This window comes from Entelurus aequoreus, linkage group LG27 (genome assembly GCF_033978785.1).
Source record: "Entelurus aequoreus isolate RoL-2023_Sb linkage group LG27, RoL_Eaeq_v1.1, whole genome shotgun sequence".
NCBI classification, from domain to species: domain Eukaryota; kingdom Metazoa; phylum Chordata; class Actinopteri; order Syngnathiformes; family Syngnathidae; genus Entelurus; species Entelurus aequoreus.
In genome coordinates, this window is record NC_084757.1 from 39,136,960 (window position 1) to 39,158,122 (window position 21,163).

The 21,163-nt window shown below is 40.4% G+C and overlaps 1 protein-coding gene and 1 long non-coding RNA gene across 3 annotated transcripts in view; both read right to left on the reverse strand.

The window, feature by feature from the left end:
• The window catches only part of LOC133644064 (transforming growth factor beta receptor type 3-like), a 99,534-nt gene extending 91,996 nt beyond the window's left edge, over window positions 1-7,538 (reverse strand). The window contains exon 1 of the mRNA XM_062038387.1: window positions 7,255-7,538. The gene's annotated coding sequence lies outside the window, so the exon portion shown is untranslated. The remainder of the gene's footprint in view (window positions 1-7,254) is intronic.
• The window catches only part of LOC133644450 (uncharacterized), a 153,803-nt gene that overhangs the window by 94,294 nt on the left and 38,346 nt on the right, over window positions 1-21,163 (reverse strand). The gene's annotated exons all lie outside the window — the stretch shown is intronic.

The window sequence follows — 21,163 nt, forward strand, 5'->3', positions numbered from 1 at the left end:
CCACTATTTTCAAAGTTCAAAAACATTTTCCAGGAATTCCAGGTTTTCCAAAGCCCTATTTTCACCTCTTCCTGGAAAGTTTTCACAGTCCACATTTTTCAACCGTTTCTGACCGCTCCACCTTCGAAACATTCCTCTTAGCTGGGACAACAAACGCTGCAATTTGTTTTCCTCTTGTAAAAATTCACCGTTTTCCCTGAAATTCCAGGAATTCTGGAATACTTTCTCAATTCAAACTGTTACCACGTCAACATTTTTCAACTGATTCCAAAAATTCCAAGACCAACCCGTCTATATCATCTAGGACAATTGTGCCAGTATCAATATTTTCATAAATTCCCAGATTTCCTGAAATTTCCAGGAAATTCCCATTCAAATGAATGGACATATTCATAGTTCTACAATGCCCTAAATTCTCACAATTTTGCACCATTTTTAAACCCAATTCCAACCTTTTAACCACCCTTTCCCAAAATTTTCGTTTTTTTCTGGAATTTCCAGGAATTTTCTCCCTATTGACAATGAATGGGAAATATACAATCGACTCCATATCCCACAATTCTCATCTGATTCAAACCGTTCCAACATCCACACACTCCACTCACCCTGGACAATCAAACCACTATTTTCAAAGTTCAAATTTTTTTTCCAGGAATTCCCGGTTTTCACCTCCTCCTGGAAAGTTTTCACAGTCTACATTTTTCTACCGTTTCTGACCGCTCCACCTCCGAAACATTCCTCTTAGTTGGGACAACAAACGCTGCAATTTTTTTTCTCTTCTACAAATTCACCATTTTCCCGAAATTCCAGGAATTCCGAAATACTCTCTCAATTCAAACTGTTACCACGTCAACATTTTTCAACCGATTCCAAAAATTCCAAGACCAACCCGTTTATATCATCTAGGACAATTGTGCCAGTATCAATATTTTCATAAATTCCCAGATTTCCTGAAATTACCAAATTTCCAGGAAATTCCCATTCAAATGAATGGACATATTCATAGTTCTACAATGCCCTAAATTCTCACAATTTTGCACCATTTTTACACCCAATTCCAACCTTTTGACCAATACTTTCCCAAAATTTCAGTTTTTTTCTGGAATTTCCAGGAATTTTCTCCCCATTGACAATGAATGGGAAATATACAATCGACTCCATATCCCACAATTCTCATCCCATTTAAACCGTTCCAACATCCACACACTCCACTCACCCTGGACAATCAAACCACCATTTTCCAAGTTCAAAAACATTTTCCAGGAGTTCCCGGTTTTCCAAAGTCCTATTTTCACCTTTTCCTGGAAAGTTTTCACAGTCCACATTTTTCAACCGTTTCTGACCACTCCGCCTTCGAAACATTCCTCTTAGTTGGGACAACAAACGCTGCAATTTTTTTCCTCTTCTACAAATTCACCATTTTCCCGAAATTCCAGGAATTCCGAAATACTCTCTCAATTCAAACTGTTACCACGTCAACATTTTTCAACCGATTCCAAAAATTCCAAGACCAACCCGTCTATATCATCTGGGACAATTGTGCCAGTATCAATATTTTCATAAATTCCCAGTTTTCCTGAAATTACCAAATTTCCAGGAAATTCCCATTCAAATGAATGGACATATTCATAGTTCTACAATGCCTTACAATCTCACAATTTTGCACCATTTTTAAACCCAATTCCAACCTTTTAACCATCCTTTCCCAAAATTTCAGTTTTTTTCTGGAATTTCCAGGAATTTTCTCTCCATTGACAATGAATGGGAAATATACAATGGACTCCATATCCCACAATTCTCATTCCATTCAAACCGTTCCAACATCCACACACTCCACTCACCTTGGACAATCAAACCACCATTTTCCAAGTTCAAAAACATTTTCCAGGAGTTCCCGGTTTTCCAAAGTCCTATTTTCACCTTTTCCTGGAAAGTTTTCACAGTCCACATTTTTCAACCGTTTCTGACCGCTCCACCTTCGAAACATCCCTCTTAGTTGGGACAACAAACGCTGCTATTATTTTTCTCTTCTACAAATTCACTGTTTTCCCGAAATTCCAGGAATTCCGAAATACTTTCTCGATTCAAACTGTTACCACGTCAACATTTTTCAACCGATTCCAAAAATTCCAAGACCAACTCGTTTATATCACCTAGGACAATTGTGCCAGTATCAATATTTTCATAAATTCCCAGGTTTCCTGAATTTACCAAATTTCCAGGAAATCCCCATTCAAATGAATAGACATGGGATGACAAGGTTTCTCATTGTCATCCCATTGGGTTGAGTTATTTTTTGCCCTGAATTGGGATCTGAGCTCAGGATGTGGTTGTGGCTTGTGCAGCCCTTTGAGACACTCCTGATTTAGGGCTATATAAGTAAACTTTGATTGATTGATTGATTGATTGATTGATTGATTGATTGACATATTCATAGTTCTACAATGTCCTAAATTCTCACAATTTTGCACCATTTTTAAACCCAATTCCAACCTTTTAACCATCCTGTCCCAAAATGTCCGTTTTTTTCTGGAATTTCCAGTAATTTTCTCCCCATTGACAATGAATGGGATAAATGTACCGTAGTAGCAATATAAAATATAACATATATGTAATATTTACATAATATATGTATAGTATATGATATATACTGATATATTATATTATATATTAATGCTGAAAGGTACATACAGCTTTTGGAGCAACATATGTTGCCATCCAAGCAACGTTATCATGGACGCCCCTGCTTATTTCAGCAAGACCATGTCAAGCCACGTGTTACAACAGCATTAATATATATAACAGCTGCAGCATGAAATAGAGAGTAGATCCAGCAGAAGATAGACATTATAAACAAAGCGAGGTAGCTAACATGTCAGGTGTCGGGTAATAGACAGATATCATCTGTTGCTGTATGGCCAGTGTTTTATACAACAAAATATGTAATATAAAAAATATTAAAATTTACCAGAGTTGTTTATTTTGTGGAAGAAAGTAGTTAATCACAGAACTGTCACCCAATGTTATCAAAAAGTACCGATTTTGAATCAACCATTGTTTTGAATCGAGAATCTAATCTAAGTTTGCCAAAGATTCCCAGCCCTGGTATGCTCACCAACATATATGGACTGTCAAAAACATATGGTCTATTCAGCAATATCATTTTATAGCTACAGGGATGATTACAACTAATTCAACTCTTATGTTGTAGTGTCTGCTTTTTTTAAATGACTTTAAATGTAATTTTCTTGCGTCTGGAACATTCTAGGCATGCTCAGGGTGATAAAAAAAAAGCCGGTTCCATTGTAGATGCACTGCAGGAGTGCTTCTAAAATGCCCATAAAAAGTCGTGCGTGTCTGCCGCATGTTTGAAAACATAGCAAAATGCCACAGGTCGGGGCAAGATAACATGAATGTGCAGAAGATGAGTGTTTCCATGGTGAGAGCCGCGTGGCACACACAAATACATCCTTCAAATGAGGCGCTCTGCACCTGTTGTCATGCAGTCTTAGTAGATCACATGCAACACCAATAGTACACACAATTTGATGTTTGCACACGCTGTTTAGCGCCTGGTATTTGGATCTTAGTGGATCAGACCCCAAGTGTGGAAGAAAATAAGGGCCCCAAAAGAGACTTTACTACAAAGTCTTATTTCTCCTAACCTTTAATATCACTTTTAATCCTTTTGTGCGGCTCCAAACTCACATCATTTTATCCACTGCTTCTGATCATTTCTGGGTGCAAGTTAAGACTGACATTATCTTCCTGCAGGAGGAGCGATCGCATTCATCCAATGACACGTCTTTCTTTACCACACACAAATGTAGTCGCCGTTTAGCGGGCTATACGTGGGTTTAGACTTTACACATTAGAGTCTTACTGTTTATTTCTGTTGTCAAATGTGTTAATCATGATGAACCTGCGAGTGGAGCGATCGCATTAATTAAATGACACGTCTTTCTTTACCACACACAAATGTAGTCGTGACTTAGCGAGCTAAACGTGGGTTTAGACTTTACATATTAGAGTCTTACTGTTTATTTCTGTTGTCAAATGTGTTGTTAATCATGATGAACCTGCGAGTGGAGCGATCGCATTAATTAAATGACACGTCTTCCTTCACAACACACAAATGTAGTCACGACTTAGCGAGCTTTACGTGGTTTTAGACTTCATATAATTTTCAAAGTCCTACTATTTATTTCTGTTGTGAAATGTGTCGGTTATCACAAAGAACCTGCAAGAGGAGCGATCGCATTGATTAAATGACATGCCTTTCTTTACAACACACAGATATAGTCGCAGCGGTGCGAGCTTTACATGGGTGTAGACTTTCCGTATTATTCAGAGTCTAATTAATGATGTTTTGTGAAATGTATCAGTTATTAAGTACAACCTGTGAGAGGAGCGATCGCATTAATGAAATGAAATACATTTCTTTACAAATGTAGTCACAGCAGTGCGACTACATTTGTGTGGGTTTGGACATTACGTATTATTCAGTCTTACTATTTATTTTGTGGGAAACATGTTGATAATCACGAAGGACATGCGAGTGGAGCGATCACATTAATTAAAATGACACGCCTTTATTTACAACACACAAACATATTCGCAGCTTAGCAAGCTTTATATGGTTTTAGACTTCATTTATTATTCAGATTCCTACTATTTATTTCTGTTGTGAAATGTGTCGGTTATCACAAAGAACCTGCAAGAGGAGCGATCGCATTGATTAAATGACATGCCTTTCTTTACAACACACAGATATAGTCGCAGCGGTGCGAGCTTTACATGGGTGTAGACTTTCCGTATTATTCAGAGTCTAATTAATGATGTTTTGTGAAATGTATCAGTTATTAAGTACAACCTGTGAGAGGAGCGATCGCATTAATGAAATGAAATTCATTTCCTTACAAATGTAGACACAGCAGTGCGACTACATTTGTGTGGGTTTGGACATTACGTATTATTCAGTCTTACTATTTATTTTGTGGGAAACATGTTGATAATCACGAAGGACATGCGAGTGGAGCGATCACATCAATTAAAATGACACGCCTTTGTTTACAACACACAAACATATTCGCAGCTTAGCAAGCTTTACGTGGTTTTAGACTTCATTTATTATTCAGATTCCTACTATTTACTTCTGTTGTGGAATGTGTTGGTTATCACAAATAACCTGCGAGAGGAGCGATCGCATTCATTAAATGACATGCCTTTGTTTAGAACACACAAATGTAGTCGCAGCAGTGCAAGGTTTTTGGACATTACATATTATTCAGTCTTACTATATATTTCTATGGAAATGTGTTGGTAATCATTGAGAACACGCAAGTGGAGCAATCGCATTAATTAATGACATGTCTTTCTTTATGACACACAAACATAGTCGCAACTTAGCAAGCTTTACGTGGTTCTAGACTTAATTTATTATTCAGATTCCTAATATTTATTTCTGTTGTGGAATGTGTTGTTTATCACAAATAACCTGCGAGAGGAGCGATCGCATTAATTAAATGGCATGCCTTTGTTTACAACACACAAATGTAGTCGCAGCAGTGCGAGGTTTACGTGGGTTTTGACTTTACGTATTATTTAGCCTTACTATTTGTTTTATGGGAAATGTGTTGGTAATCATCGAGACCATGCATGTGGAGCAATCGCATTAATTAAAATTAAACGTCTTTCTTTACGACACACACATATAGTTGCAGCTTAGCAAGCTTTACGTGGTTTTAGACTTCATTTATTATTCAGATTCCTAATATTTATTTCTGTTGTGGAATGTGTTGGTTATCACAAAGAACCTGCGAGAGGAGCAATCGAATTATTTAAATGACACGCCTTTGTTTACAACACACAAATGTAGTCACGGCTGAGTGAGGTTTACGTGGGGTTTGGCTTTACGTATTACTATTTATTTTGTGGGAAATGTGTTGGTAATCATCGAGAACACGCGAGTGGAGCGATCGCATCAATTAAAATGACACGTCTTTGTTTACAACACACAAACATAGTCGCAGTTTAGCAAGCTTTACGTGGTTTTAGACTTCATTTATTATTCAGATTCGTCCTAATAATTTCTGTTGTGAAATGTGTTGGTTATCACAAAGAACCTGCGAGAGGAGCGATCGCATTAATGATTGATTAGTCCTTGTAAGGGGCTCACCCAACAGAGGCACGTATGAGGAGCAGATGTTTTGATGTAGAAAAGAGGTGATAAAGTGAATAAAGTGTGAAAGTAATGAGAAGCAAAGCAGATGTTGATGTCACTCACTTGCATGGAGTCAACAACAGTGCAGTACTGCAAGTACAACAAAGTACTGCAAGTACAACAAAGTACTGCAAGTACAACAAAGTACTACTACTACAACAAAGTACTACTAGTACAACAAAGTACTACAAGTACAACAAAGTACTACTACTACAACAAAGTACAACTAGTACAACAAAGTACTACAAGTAAAAGTTAGAGATGCTACCTCAGTAGAAGCATTTAAGTCTCATCTTAAAACTCATTTGTATACTCTAGCCTTTAAATAGACTCCCTTTTTAGACCAGTTGATCTGCCGTTTCTTTTCTTTTCTTTTCTACTCTGCTCCGGGGTGGACCGCCAGCCTGTCCATCAGATGGGGACATCTCTACGCTGCTGACCCGTCTCCACTCGGGATGGTTCCCGCTGGCCCCACCATGGACTGGACTTTCGCTGATGTGTTGGACTTTCACAATATTATATCAGACCCACTCGACACCGAGGATGTCGTTGTGGCTTGTACAGCCCTTTGAGACACTAGTGATTTAGGGCTATATAAATAAACATTGATTGATTGATTGATTGAAGTACAACAAAGTACTACTACCACAACAAAGTACTACTAGTACAACAAAGTACTACTACTACAACAAAGTACTACTAGTACAACAAAGTATTGCAAGTACAACAAAGTACTACTACTACAACAAAGTACTACAAGTACAACAAAGTACTACAAGTACAACAAAGTACTACAAGTACAACAAAGTACTACTACTACACAAAGTACTACTAGTACAACAAAGTACTACTACTACAACAAAGTACTACTAGTACAACAAAGTACAACTAGTACAACAAAGTACTGCAAGTACAACAAAGTACTACTAGTACAACAAAGTACTGCAAGTACAACAAAGTACTACTAGTAGTAAATACAAATATTCCTGAGTGTAAACAAAGTGGACGCACTAAGAAAGCAGCAGACTTACCTCCTTTGAAACTCCCCCGGCCAAAGTGCTCTGAGGGCGGCTGTGAGAGCTGCTCCTCCCGCGGGCAGGACGTTGACTCCTCGGTGGGGCTCCAGAGACCGAAGACGGAGCGACTCGGCGGGACTGGAAGAAAGGTGGCGGTGGGACTGGAAGAAAGGTGGTGGTGGGACTGGAAGAAAGGTGGTGGTGGGACTGGAAGAAAGGTGGTGGTGGTGACGGCGGCGGCGGGGAGAAGTCCTCGTTAGTCCTCTATTTGTGTTGCCTTCACGTACCCTGGGGCTTTATACTTGTGCTGACTCGGTGCTGCCTTCACGTACCCTGGGCTTTATCTCAGGGGGGCGGGGCCGGCAGGGGCGCGAAGAGTTCGGTGGGTGGGTGGATCCAAATGTCGACCAACTCGATACCAAGTTGGTACAGTTTAGCGATTAGCGGTACTTCATATGTTTGTTTTGATTTAAAAGCCGATACTTAGATTTTATTTTAAGATCTTTGAAGAATGTTACCCTTGAATTTGTTCAAACAAATACTTGTTTTTGTTAGGTGACATGAAAATTGTGAACTAATTGATTCTGAAACAATGCATTACTATTGTACTTAGACATTGTTAAAGGTGTTGTTGATAAATATTGTATGTCATTTTGTTTTCTTTGTCTATAATAGTTTGTGGGAGGGTGGGGGGGTCGACTTGTTATTGGGTCGATACCAAAATCTACAGTATTGTCCACTCCTGGTAGCGGGCGGAAGGGAGAAGAGTCGGAGTGGTTGGATCGATCCAAATATCAATCATGTCGAATTACGTGGAGATGGGCGATACTTCAAATGTTTGTTTTGATCTGAGGTAGGGATGTTTTAATGCGTTAAAATGTAATATCGGAAATTATCGGTATCGTTTTTTTTATTATCTGTATCGTTTTTTATTTTTATTAAATCAACATAAAAACACAAGATACACTTACAATTAGTGCACCAACCCAAAAAAACCTCCCTCCCTCCCCCCATTTCTTTCTGTTATCAATATTCTGGTTCCTACATTATATATCAATATATATCAATACAGTCTGCAAGGGATACAGTCCGTAAGCACACATGATTGTGCGTGCTGCTGCTCCACTAATAGTACTAACCTTTAACACTTCATTTTACTCATTTTCATTCATTACTAGTTTCTATGTAACTGTTTTTATATTGTTTTACTTTCATTTTTATTCAAGAAATGTTTTTAATTTAGTTATCTTATTTTATTTTATTTTTTTAAAAAGTACCTTATCTTCACCATACCTGGTTGTCCAAATTAGGCATAATAATGTGTTAATTCCACGACTGCATATATCGGTTGATATCGGTATCGGTTGATATCGGTATCGGTAATTAAAGGGTTGGACAATATCGGAATATCGGATATCGGCAAAAAGTCATTATCGGACATCCCTAATCTGAGGCCGAAATGATGCAATTATTTCCAAAATAACCATTTTTAAAATGGTATTGTACATTTTTAAATACTGTTTAATTGCTTGTAAATGTGTTTGTTGAGAAGTACTGTATATCATTTTGTTTTATATGCCTAACATATTAGTTGTTGTTTTTTTTAGCGTATTGCAACACCGGCACTGTCTTGTTATTGGATCGATACCAAACGTTACAGTATCGCCCACTCCTGGCGAGGAGCAGGAGACCCCCCCCAGGGGGCGGGCAAGTCCCTACATAACGATGACGTCACGGTCCAACTCAATGCACTCTAGTAGTATTTGGACTAAAAAAATACTACCACTACCACTACTACACACACACACACACACACACATACATATATATATATATATATATATATATATATATATATATATATATATATATATATATATATATATATATATATATATAATATATATATATATTTTGTATTTATTTATTTATTTTATATATGTATTTTATATATATATACTTTTATATATATATATACTTATATATATATATATATATATATATATATATATATATATATATATATATATATATATATATACATATTGTATATATATTTTTCTATATAAATATATAAATATATATATATATATATATATATATATATATATATATATATATATATATATATATATATATATATATATATATACAACATGTAGACACGCTGTTTTTAAGTACTTAGTTGCTCTTATTGATCAGTCCTTCATTGATCAGTCCTTCAACAACAGCGCAAGTTATTGTGCTCGCCTCCAGCCCCCTCTAGCGGCCACACATGGTAGTACTATCTGAGAAGAGCCTTCACTGGGTGGAAATAAGCAATAGAATATGTGCTATATATTAAAATAGTACTACTACTGTAGTATAATACTAATGATGATAAATATATGTGCATCTCTAATAAAACATGTCAATACAATTATTTTAGTGAAATAAAAGCTGACTGAGGTGTTTGGCTGCAAAATCAGATTAAAAAGTCAACATGCTAGCGTTAGCATGCTAACAGTCAACATGAGTGAAGTAGCAGGTTATACGTGTAGGTTTTTATATGCTAATGTTAGCATGTATATATATATATATATATATATATATATATATATATATATATATATATATATATATATATATATATATATATATATATATATATAAAGATAATACAGATTAGTCACTGAAAGACAATCTGAACCTCCATTTTGCAAAACATTCAATTATGTTCTAATCTAACAAACACTCAGAATAAAGAGGACTAATCCGTAATTAACTGTTTTTAGCTAAGACTTTTAAATAAAAAGTAAAAACTGCATCGTGTGAATTCCACATAAAGAAACTTGACACAAGGAGATGTTTTAGTAGTAACTACATGTTGTACAAAGTACTTAGTATTAAGAGACAACTACTTTGAATCATGGTTCAATTTAAAATACTTAGTATTTAAAGACAACTACTTTGAATTATGGTTCAATTTAAAATACTTAGAGTACTTAGAGACAACTACTTTGAATCATGGTTGAATTGAAAATACTTAGTATTTAAAGACAACTACTTTGAATTATGGTTCAATTTAAAATACTTAGAATACTTAGAGACAACTACTTTGAATCATGGTTGAATTGAAAATACTTAGTATTTAGAGACAACTACTTTGAATCATGGTTCAATTTAAAATACTTAGTATTTAAAGACAACTACTTTGAATCATGGTTCAATTTAAAATACTTAGTATTTAAAGACAACTACTTTGAATCATGGTTCAATTTAAAATACTTAGAGTACTTAGAGACAACTATTTTGAATCATGGTTCAATTTAAAATACTTAGAGTACTTAGACACAACTACTTTGAATCATGGTTAATTTAAAATACTTAGTATTTAGAGACAACTATTTTGAATCATAGTTCAATTTAAAATACTTAAGAGTACTTAGAGACAACTACTTTGAATCATGGTTCAATTTAAAATACTTAGTATTTAGAGACAACTACTTTGAATCATGGTTCAATTTAAAATACTTAGTATTTAAAGACAACTACTTTGAATTATGGTTCAATTTAAAATACTTAGAGTACTTAGAGACAACTACTTTGAATCATGGTTGAATTGAAAATACTTAGAGTACTTAGAGACAACTACTTTGAATCATGGTTGAATTGAAAATACTTAGTATTTAGAGACAACTACTTTTAATTATGGTTCAATTTAAAATACTTAGAGTACTTAGAGACAACTACTTTGAATTATGGTTCAATTTAAAATACTTAGAGTACTTAGAGACAACTACTTTGAATCATGGTTGAATTGAAAATACTTAGTATTTAGAGACAACTACTTTGAATCATGGTTCAATTTAAAATACTTAGTATTTAAAGACAACTACTTGAATCATGGTTCAATTTAAAATACTTAGAGTACTTAGAGACAACTACTTGAATCATGGTTCAATTTAAAATACTTAGTATTTAGAGACAACTACTTTGAATCATGGTTCAATTTAAAATACTTAGTATTTAAAGACAACTACTTTGAATTATGGTTCAATTTAAAATACTTAGAGTACTTAGAGACAACTACTTTGAATCATGGTTGAATTGAAAATACTTAGTATTTAAAGACAACTACTTTGAATTATGGTTCAATTTAAAATACTTAGAGTACTTAGAGACAACTACTTTGAATTATGGTTCAATTTAAAATACTTAGAGTACTTAGAGACAACTACTTTGAATCATGGTTGAATTGAAAATACTTAGTATTTAGAGACAACTACTTTGAATTATGGTTCAATTTAAAATACTTAGAGTACTTAGAGACAACTACTTTGAATCATGGTTGAATTGAAAATACTTAGTATTTAGAGACAACTACTTTGAATCATGGTTCAATTTAAAATACTTAGTATTTAAAGACAACTACTTTGAATCATGGTTCAATTTAAAATACTTAGTATTTAAAGACAACTACTTTGAATCATGGTTCAATTTAAAATACTTAGAGTACTTAGAGACAACTATTTTGAATCATGGTTCAATTTAAAATACTTAGAGTACTTAGACACAACTACTTTGAATCATGGTTAATTTAAAATACTTAGTATTTAGAGACAACTATTTTGAATCATAGTTCAATTTAAAATACTTAAGAGTACTTAGAGACAACTACTTTAAATCCTGGTTGAATTTAAAATACTTAGTATTGAGAGAATACTACTTTAAATCATGGTTGAATTTAAAATACTTAGTATTGAGAGACAACTACTTAGGATGATAGTTGAATTTAAAATACTTAGTATTTAGAGACAACTACACACAACTACTTTGAATCATGGTTCCATTTAAAACACTCATGAGTACTTAGAGACAACTATTTTGAATCATGGTTCCATTTAAAATACTTAGTATTTAAAAACAACTACTTTGAATCATGGATCAATTTAAAATACTTAGTATTTAAAGACAACTACTTTGGATCATGGTTCAATTTAAAATACTTAGAGTACTTAGAGACAACTACTTTGAATCATGGTTGAATTGAAAAACCAGACGGAGGTTGCAGGGGAGTACAAATATGTCCTTTGTGAACCCACAATGCATTGCTGCGACACAAACGTGTTAGTTTTTGGTTCATCTCGGGACTGACTCAATGTTTTTTTTAATGACAGCAAAACACATAATATTTTTAAATGACAGCAAACACATGATGTTGTTGTGTAAAACTTCCACTTTCGGTCAAATAATACCAGTTGAAACCGTCAGTGGGAATCCTAGGCTGAACAATGACGTCCCTGCCTCCCTAATCTTGTACGTGTACTAACCATGAACATGATACCATCATTTATAGCACCCATGTGACAATTTCTACTCTCTTACTGTCAGGGATACAAATCCTTGCTGGAGATATCAGTCTAATTATTACTGGTGATATCAGACTAATTATCATTGGTGATATCAGTCTAATTATGGCTATATTGATTCTTGCAGACATTAAACATTAAACCCGAACATGACATATATCAAATATTTAACATTAAACCCAATCAGACGAGCGACATAGTGTGTTGTTGTTTGATCTGTGGCGCCATCGTGTGGACGACTTTGCTCCCTTGCAAGTGTTAGGCGGGTTGAAAATGTACTTCCTGTTTTGATCATTGAACCTGAAAATAATCGTCCGTAGCATTTTTGCTCGAAATAATTCTTCACTCATTAGTCCAATCAACATTTGTCACTTTTACAATATAACTACAACAATTCTTAGTGTTCTTAAAGGCCTACTGAAAGCCACTACTAGCGAGCACGCAGTCTGATAGTTTATATATCAATGATGACATCTTAACATTGCAACACATGCCAATACGGCCGGGTTCACTTAGAAAGTCACATTTGACATTTCCCGCCACACTTCCGCTTGAAAAGGTCTATGTATGATGACGTCTATGTATGGTGACGTATGCGCGTGATGTCTATGTATGATGACGTCTATGTATGGTGACGTCTATGTATGATGACGTCTATGTATGGTGACGTCTATGTATGATGACGTCTATGTATGATGACGTCTATGTATGATGACGTCTATGTATGATGACGTCTATGTATGGTGACGTATGCGCGTGATGTCTATGTATGATGACGTCTATGTATGGTGACGTCTATGTATGATGACGTCTATGTATGATGACGTCTATGTATGATGACGTCTATGTATGATGACGTCTATGTATGATGACGTCTATGTATGGTGACGTCTATGTATGATGACGTCTATGTATGATGACGTCTATGTATGATGACGTCTATGTATGATGACGTATGCGCGTGACGTCAATGGTTGATACAGAAGTATTGGGACACATTGTATCCAATACAAAAAGCTCTGTTTTCACCACATAATTCCACAGTATTGTGGACATCTGTGTTGGTGAATCTTCTGCAATTTGTTTAATGAACAATGAAGACTGCAAAGAAGAAAGCTGTAGGTGGGATCGGTGTATTAGCGGCTGGCTGCAGCAACACAACCAGGAGGACTTTGAGGATGGATAGCAGACGCGCTAGCCGGCGACCTCACCTTGACTTCCTCCGTCTCCGGGCCGCCGACCACATCGGTGATCGGGTGAAGTCCTTCGTCGCTCCGTCAATGGCTGGAACGCAGGTGAACACGGGTGTTGATGAGCAGATGAGGGCTGGCTGGCGTAGGTGGATAGCTAATGTTTTTATCTTAGCTCTGTGAGGTCCTGTTGCTAAGTTAGCTTCAATGGCGTCGTTAGCAACAGCATTGCTAGGCTTCGCCAGGCTGGAAAGCATTAACCGTGTATTTACATGTCCATGGTTTAATAGTATTGTTGATCTTCTGTCTATCCTTCCAGTCAGGGGTTTATTTCTTTTGTTTCTATCTGCATTTAAGCTCGATGCTATCACGTTAGCTACGTAGCTAAAGTGCTTCGCCGATGTATTGTCGTGGAGATAAAAGTCACTGTGAATGTCCATTTGGTGTTGTGGACTGTCATTTTCAAGAGGATATAGTATCCCAGGTGCTTTCAAATACCAATCCGTGATCCACAATAGAAAAAGGAGAGAGTGTGGAATCCAATGAGCCAGCTTGTACCTAAGTTACGCTCAGAGCGAAAAAAGATGCGTCCTGCACTGCACTCTAGTCCTTCACTCTAACGTTCCTCATCCACGAATCTTTCATCCTGGCTCAAATTAATGGGGGTAATCGTCACTTTCTCGGTCCGAATCTCTCTCGCTGCTGGTGTAAACAATGTGCAGATGTGAGGAGCCTTTCAACCTGTGACGTCACGCTACTTTCAACTGTGACGTCACGCTACTTTCAACCTGTGACGTCACGCTACTTTCAACCTGTGACGTCACGCTACTTTCAACCTGTGACGTCACGCTACTTTCAACCTGTGACGTCACGCTACTTTCAACCTGTGACGTCACGCTACTTTCAACCTGTGACGTCACGCTACTTTCAACCTGTGACGTCACGCTACTTCCAACCTGTGACGTCACGCTACTTCCAACCTGTGACGTCACGCTACTTTCAACCTGTGACGTCACGCTACTTTCAACCTGTGACGTCACGCTACTTTCAACCTGTGACGTCACGCTACTTTCAACCTGCGACGTCACGCTACTTTCAACCTGTGACGTCACGCTACTTTCAACCTGTGACGTCACGCTACTTTCAACCTGTGACGTCACGCTACTTTCAACCTGCGACGTCACGCTACTTTCAACCTGTGACGTCACGCTACTTTCAACCTGTGACGTCACGCTACTTCCAACCTGTGACGTCACGCTACTTTCAACCTGTGACGTCACGCTACTTTCAACCTGTGACGTCACGCTACTTTCAACCTGTGACGTCACGCTACTTTCAACCTGCGACGTCACGCTACTTTCAACCTGTGACGTCACGCTACTTTCAACCTGTGACGTCACGCTACTTTCAACCTGTGACGTCACGCTACTTTCAACCTGTGACGTCACGCTACTTTCAACCTGTGACGTCACGCTACTTTCAACCTGTGACGTCACGCTACTTCCAACCTGTGACGTCACGCTACTTTCAACCTGTGACGTCACGCTACTTTCAACCTGTGACGTCACGCTACTTTCAACCTGTGAAGTCACGCTACTTTCAACCTGTGACGTCACGCTACTTTCAACCTGTGACGTCACGCTACTTTCAACCTGTGACGTCACGCTACTTTCAACCTGTGACCTCACGCTACTTTCAACCTGTGACGTCACGCTACTTTCAACCTGTGACGTCACGCTACTTTCAACCTGTGACGTCACGCTACTTTCAAGCTGTGACGTCACGCTTACTTTCAACCTGTGACGTCACGCTACTTTCAACCTGTGACGTCACGCTACTTTCAAGCTGTGACGTCACGCTACTTTCAACCTGTGACGTCACGCTACTTTCAACCTGTGACCTCACGCTACTTCCAACCTGTGACGTCACGCTACTTTCAACCTGTGACGTCACGCTACTTTCAACCTGTGACGTCACGCTACTTTCAACCTGTGACGTCACGCTACTTTCAACCTGTGACGTCACGCTACTTTCAACCTGTGACGTCACGCTACTTTCAACCTGTGACGTCACGCTACTTTCAACCTGTGACGTCACGCTACTTTCAACCTGTGACGTCACGCTACTTTCAACCTGTGACGTCACGCTACTTTCAACCTGTGACGTCACGCTACTTTCAACCTGTGACGTCACGCTACTTTCCAACCTGTGACGTCACGCTACTTCCAACCTGTGACGTCACGCTACTTTCAACCTGTGACGTCACGCTACTTTCAACCTGTGACGTCACGCTACTTTCAACCTGTGACGTCACGCTACTTTCAACCTGCGACGTCACGCTACTTTCAACCTGTGACGTCACGCTACTTTCAACCTGTGACGTCACGCTACTTTCAACCTGTGACGTCACGCTACTTTCAACCTGCGACGTCACGCTACTTTCAACCTGTGACGTCACGCTACTTCCAACCTGTGACGTCACGCTACTTCCAACCTGTGACGTCACGCTACTTCCAACCTGTGACGTCACGCTACTTTCAACCTGTGACGTCACGCTACTTTCAACCTGTGACGTCACGCTACTTTCAACCTGTGACGTCACGCTACTTTCAACCTGCGACGTCACGCTACTTTCAACCTGCGACGTCACGCTACTTCAACCTGTGACGTCACGCTACTTTCAACCTGTGACGTCACGCTACTTTCAACCTGTGACGTCACGCTACTTTCAACCTGTGACGTCACGCTACTTTCAACCTGTGACGTCACGCTACTTTCAACCTGTGACGTCACGCTACTTTCAACCTGTGACGTCACGCTACTTTCAACCTGTGACGTCACGCTACTTTCAACCTGTGAAGTCACGCTACTTTCAACCTGTGACGTCACGCTACTTTCAACCTGTGACGTCACGCTACTTTCAACCTGTGACGTCACGCTACTTTCAACCTGTGACGTCACGCTACTTTCAACCTGTGACGTCACGCTACTTTCAACCTGTGACCTCACGCTACTTTCAACCTGTGACGTCACGCTACTTTCAACCTGTGACGTCACGCTACTTTCAACCTGCGACGTCACGCTACTTTCAACCTGTGACGTCACGCTACTTTCAACCTGTGACGTCACGCTACTTTCAACCTGTGACGTCACGCTACTTTCAACCTGCGACGTCACGCTACTTTCAACCTGTGACGTCACGCTACTTTCAACCTGTGACGTCACGCTACTTCCAACCTGTGACGTCACGCTACTTTCAACCTGTGACGTCACGCTACTTTCAACCTGTGACGTCACGCTACTTTCAACCTGTGACGTCACGCTACTTTCAACCTGTGACGTCACGCTACTTCCAACCTGTGACGTCACGCTACTTCCAACCTGTGACGTCACGCTACTTCAACCTGTGACGTCACGCTACTTTCAACCTGTGACGTCACGCTACTTTCAACCTGTGACGTCACGCTACTTTCAACCTGCGACGTCACGCTACTTTCAACCTGTGACGTCACGCTACTTTCAACCTGTGACGTCACGCTACTTTCAACCTGTGACGTCACGCTACTTTCAACCTGTGACGTCACGCTACTTTCAACCTGTGACGTCACGCTACTTTCAACCTGTGACGTCACGCTACTTTCAAGCTGTGACGTCACGCTACTTTCAACCTGTGACGTCACGCTACTTTCAACCTGTGACGTCACGCTACTTTCAAGCTGTGACGTCACGCTACTTTCAACCTGTGACGTCACGCTACTTTCAACCTGTGACCTCACGCTACTTCCAACCTGTGACGTCACGCTACTTTCAACCTGTGACGTCACGCTACTTTCAACCTGTGACGTCACGCTACTTTCAACCTGTGACGTCACGCTACTTTCAACCTGTGACGTCACGCTACTTTCAACCTGTGACGTCACGCTACTTTCAACCTGTGACGTCACGCTACTTTCAACCTGTGACGTCACGCTACTTTCAACCTGTGACGTCACGCTACTTTCAACCTGTGACGTCACGCTACTTTCAACCTGTGACGTCACGCTACTTTCAACCTGTGACGTCACGCTACTTTCAGCCTGTGACGTCACGCTACTTTCAAGCTGTGACGTCACGCTACTTTCAAGCTGTGACGTCACGCTACTTTCAACCTGTGACGTCACGCTACTTTCAACCTGTGACGTCACGCTACTTTCAACCTGTGACGTCGCGCTACTTTCAACCTGTGACGTCGCGCTACTTTCAACCTGTGACGTCGCGCTACTTTCAACCTGTGACGTCACGCTACTTTCAACCTGTGACGTCACGCTACTTTCAACCTGTGACGTCACGCTACTTTCAACCTGTGACGTCGCGCTACTTTCAACCTGTGACGTCGCGCTACTTTCAACCTGTGACGTCACGCTACTTTCAACCTGTGACGTCACGCTACTTTCAACCTGTGACGTCACGCTACTTTCAACCTGTGACGCCACGCTACTTTCAGCCTGTGACGTCACGCTACTTTCAACCTGTGACGTCACGCTACTTTCAACCTGTGACGTCACGCTACTTTCAACCTGTGACGTCACGCTACTTTCAACCTGTGACGTCACGCTACTTTCAACCTGTGACGTCACGCTACTTTCAACCTGTGACGTCACGCTACTTTCAACCTGTGACGTCACGCTACTTTCAACCTGTGACGTCGCGCTACTTCCAACCTGTGACGTCACGCTACTTTTCAACCTGTGACGTCACGCTACTTTCAACCTGTGACGTCACGCTACTTCCAACCTGTGACGTCACGCTACTTCAACCTGTGACGTCGCGCTACTTTCAACCTGTGACGTCACGCTACTTTCAACCTGTGACGTCGCGCTACTTTCAACCTGTGACGTCACGCTACTTTCAACCTGTGACGTCACGCTACTTTCAACCTGTGACGTCACGCTACTTTCAACCTGTGACGTCACGCTACTTTCAACCTGTGACGTCACGCTACTTTCAACCTGTGACGTCACGCTACTTTCAACCTGTGACCTCACGCTACTTTCAACCTGTGACGTCACGCTACTTTCAACCTGTGACGTCACGCTACTTTCAACCTGTGACCTCACGCTACTTTCAACCTGTGACGTCACGCTACTTTCAACCTGTGACGTCACGCTACTTTCAACCTGTGACGTCACGCTACTTTCAAGCTGTGACGTCACGCTACTTTCAACCTGTGACGTCACGCTACTTTCAACCTGTGACGTCACGCTACTTTCAACCTGTGACGTCACGCTACTTTCAACCTGTGACGTCACGCTACTTTCAACCTGTGACGTCACGCTACTTTCAACCTGTGACGTCACGCTACTTTCAACCTGTGACGTCACGCTACTTTCAACCTGTGACGTCACGCTACTTTCAACCTGTGACGTCACGCTACTTTCAACCTGTGACGTCACGCTACTTTCAACCTGTGACGTCACGCTACTTTCAGCCTGTGACGTCACGCTACTTTCAAGCTGTGACGTCACGCTACTTTCAACCTGTGACGTCACGCTACTTTCAACCTGTGACGTCACGCTACTTTCAACCTGTGACGTCACGCTACTTTCAACCTGTGACGTCACGCTACTTTCAACCTGTGACGTCACGCTACTTTCAACCTGTTGACGTCACGCTACTTTCAACCTGTGACGTCACGCTACTTTCAACCTGTGACGTCACGCTACTTTCAACCTGTGACGTCACGCTACTTTCAACCTGTGACGTCACGCTACTTTCAACCTGTGACGTCACGCTACTTTCAACCTGTGACGTCACGCTACTTTCAACCTGTGACGTCACGCTACTTTCAACTGTGACCTCACGCTACTTTCAACCTGTGACGTCACGCTACTTTCAACCTGTGACGTCACGCTACTTTCAACCTGTGACGTCACGCTACTTTCAACCTGTGACGTCACGCTACTTTCAACCTGTGACGTCACGCTACTTTCAACCTGTGACGTCACGCTACTTTCACCTGTGACGTCACGCTACTTTCAACCTGTGACGTCACGCTACTTTCAACCTGTGACGTCACGCTACTTTCAACCTGTGACGTCACGCTACTTTCAACCTGTGACGTCACGCTACTTTCAACCTGTGACGTCACGCTACTTCAACCTGTGACGTCACGCTACTTTCAACCTGTGACGTCACGCTACTTTCAACCTGTGACGTCACGCTACTTTCAACCTGTGACGTCACGCTACTTTCAAGCTGTGACGTCACGCTACTTTCAACCTGTGACGTCACGCTACTTTCAACCTGTGACGTCACGCTACTTTCAACCTGTGACGTCACGCTACTTTCAACCTGTGACGTCACGCTACTTTCAACCTGTGACGTCACGCTACTTTCAACCTGTGACGTCACGCTACTTTCAACCTGTGACGTCACGCTACTTTCAACCTGTGACGTCACGCTACTTTCAACCTGTGACGTCACGCTACTTTCAACCTGTGACGTCACGCTACTTTCAACCTGTGACGTCACGCTACTTTCAACCTGTGACGTCACGCTACTTTCAACCTGTGACGTCACGCTACTTTCAACCTGTGACGTCACGCTACTTTCAACCTGTGACGTCACGCTACTTTCAACCTGTGACGTCACGCTACTTTCAACCTGTGACGTCACGCTACTTTCAACCTGTGACGTCACGCTACTTTCAAGCCTGTGACGTCACGCTACTTTCAACCTGTGACGTCACGCTACTTTCAGCTGTGACGTCACGTACTTTCAAACCTGTGACGTCACGCTACTTTCAACCTGTGACGTCACGCTACTTTCAACCTGTGACGTCACGCTACTTTCAACCTGTGACGTCACGCTACTTTCAACCTGTGACGTCACGCTACTTTCAACCTGTGACGTCACGCTACTTTCAACCTGTGACGTCACGCTACTTTCAACCTGTGACGTCACGCTACTTTCAACCTGTGACGTCACGCTACTTTCAACCTGTGACGTCACGCTACTTTCAACCTGTGACGTCACGCTACTTTCAACCTGTGACGTCACGCTACTTTCAACCTGTGACGTCACGCTACTTTCAACCTGTGACGTCACGCTACTTTCAACCTGTGACGTCACGCTACTTTCAACCTGTGACGTCACGCTAACTTTCAAACCTGTGACGTCGCGCTACTTCAACCTGTGACGTCACGCTACTTTCAACCTGTGACGTCACGCTACTTTCACCTGTGACGTCACGCTACTTTCAACCTGTGACGCCGCTACTTTCAACCTGTGACGTCACGCTACTTTTCAACCTGTGACGTCACGCTACTTTCAACCTGTGACGTCACGCTACTTTCAACCTGTGACGTCACGCTACTTTCAACCTTGTGACGCCACGCTACTTTC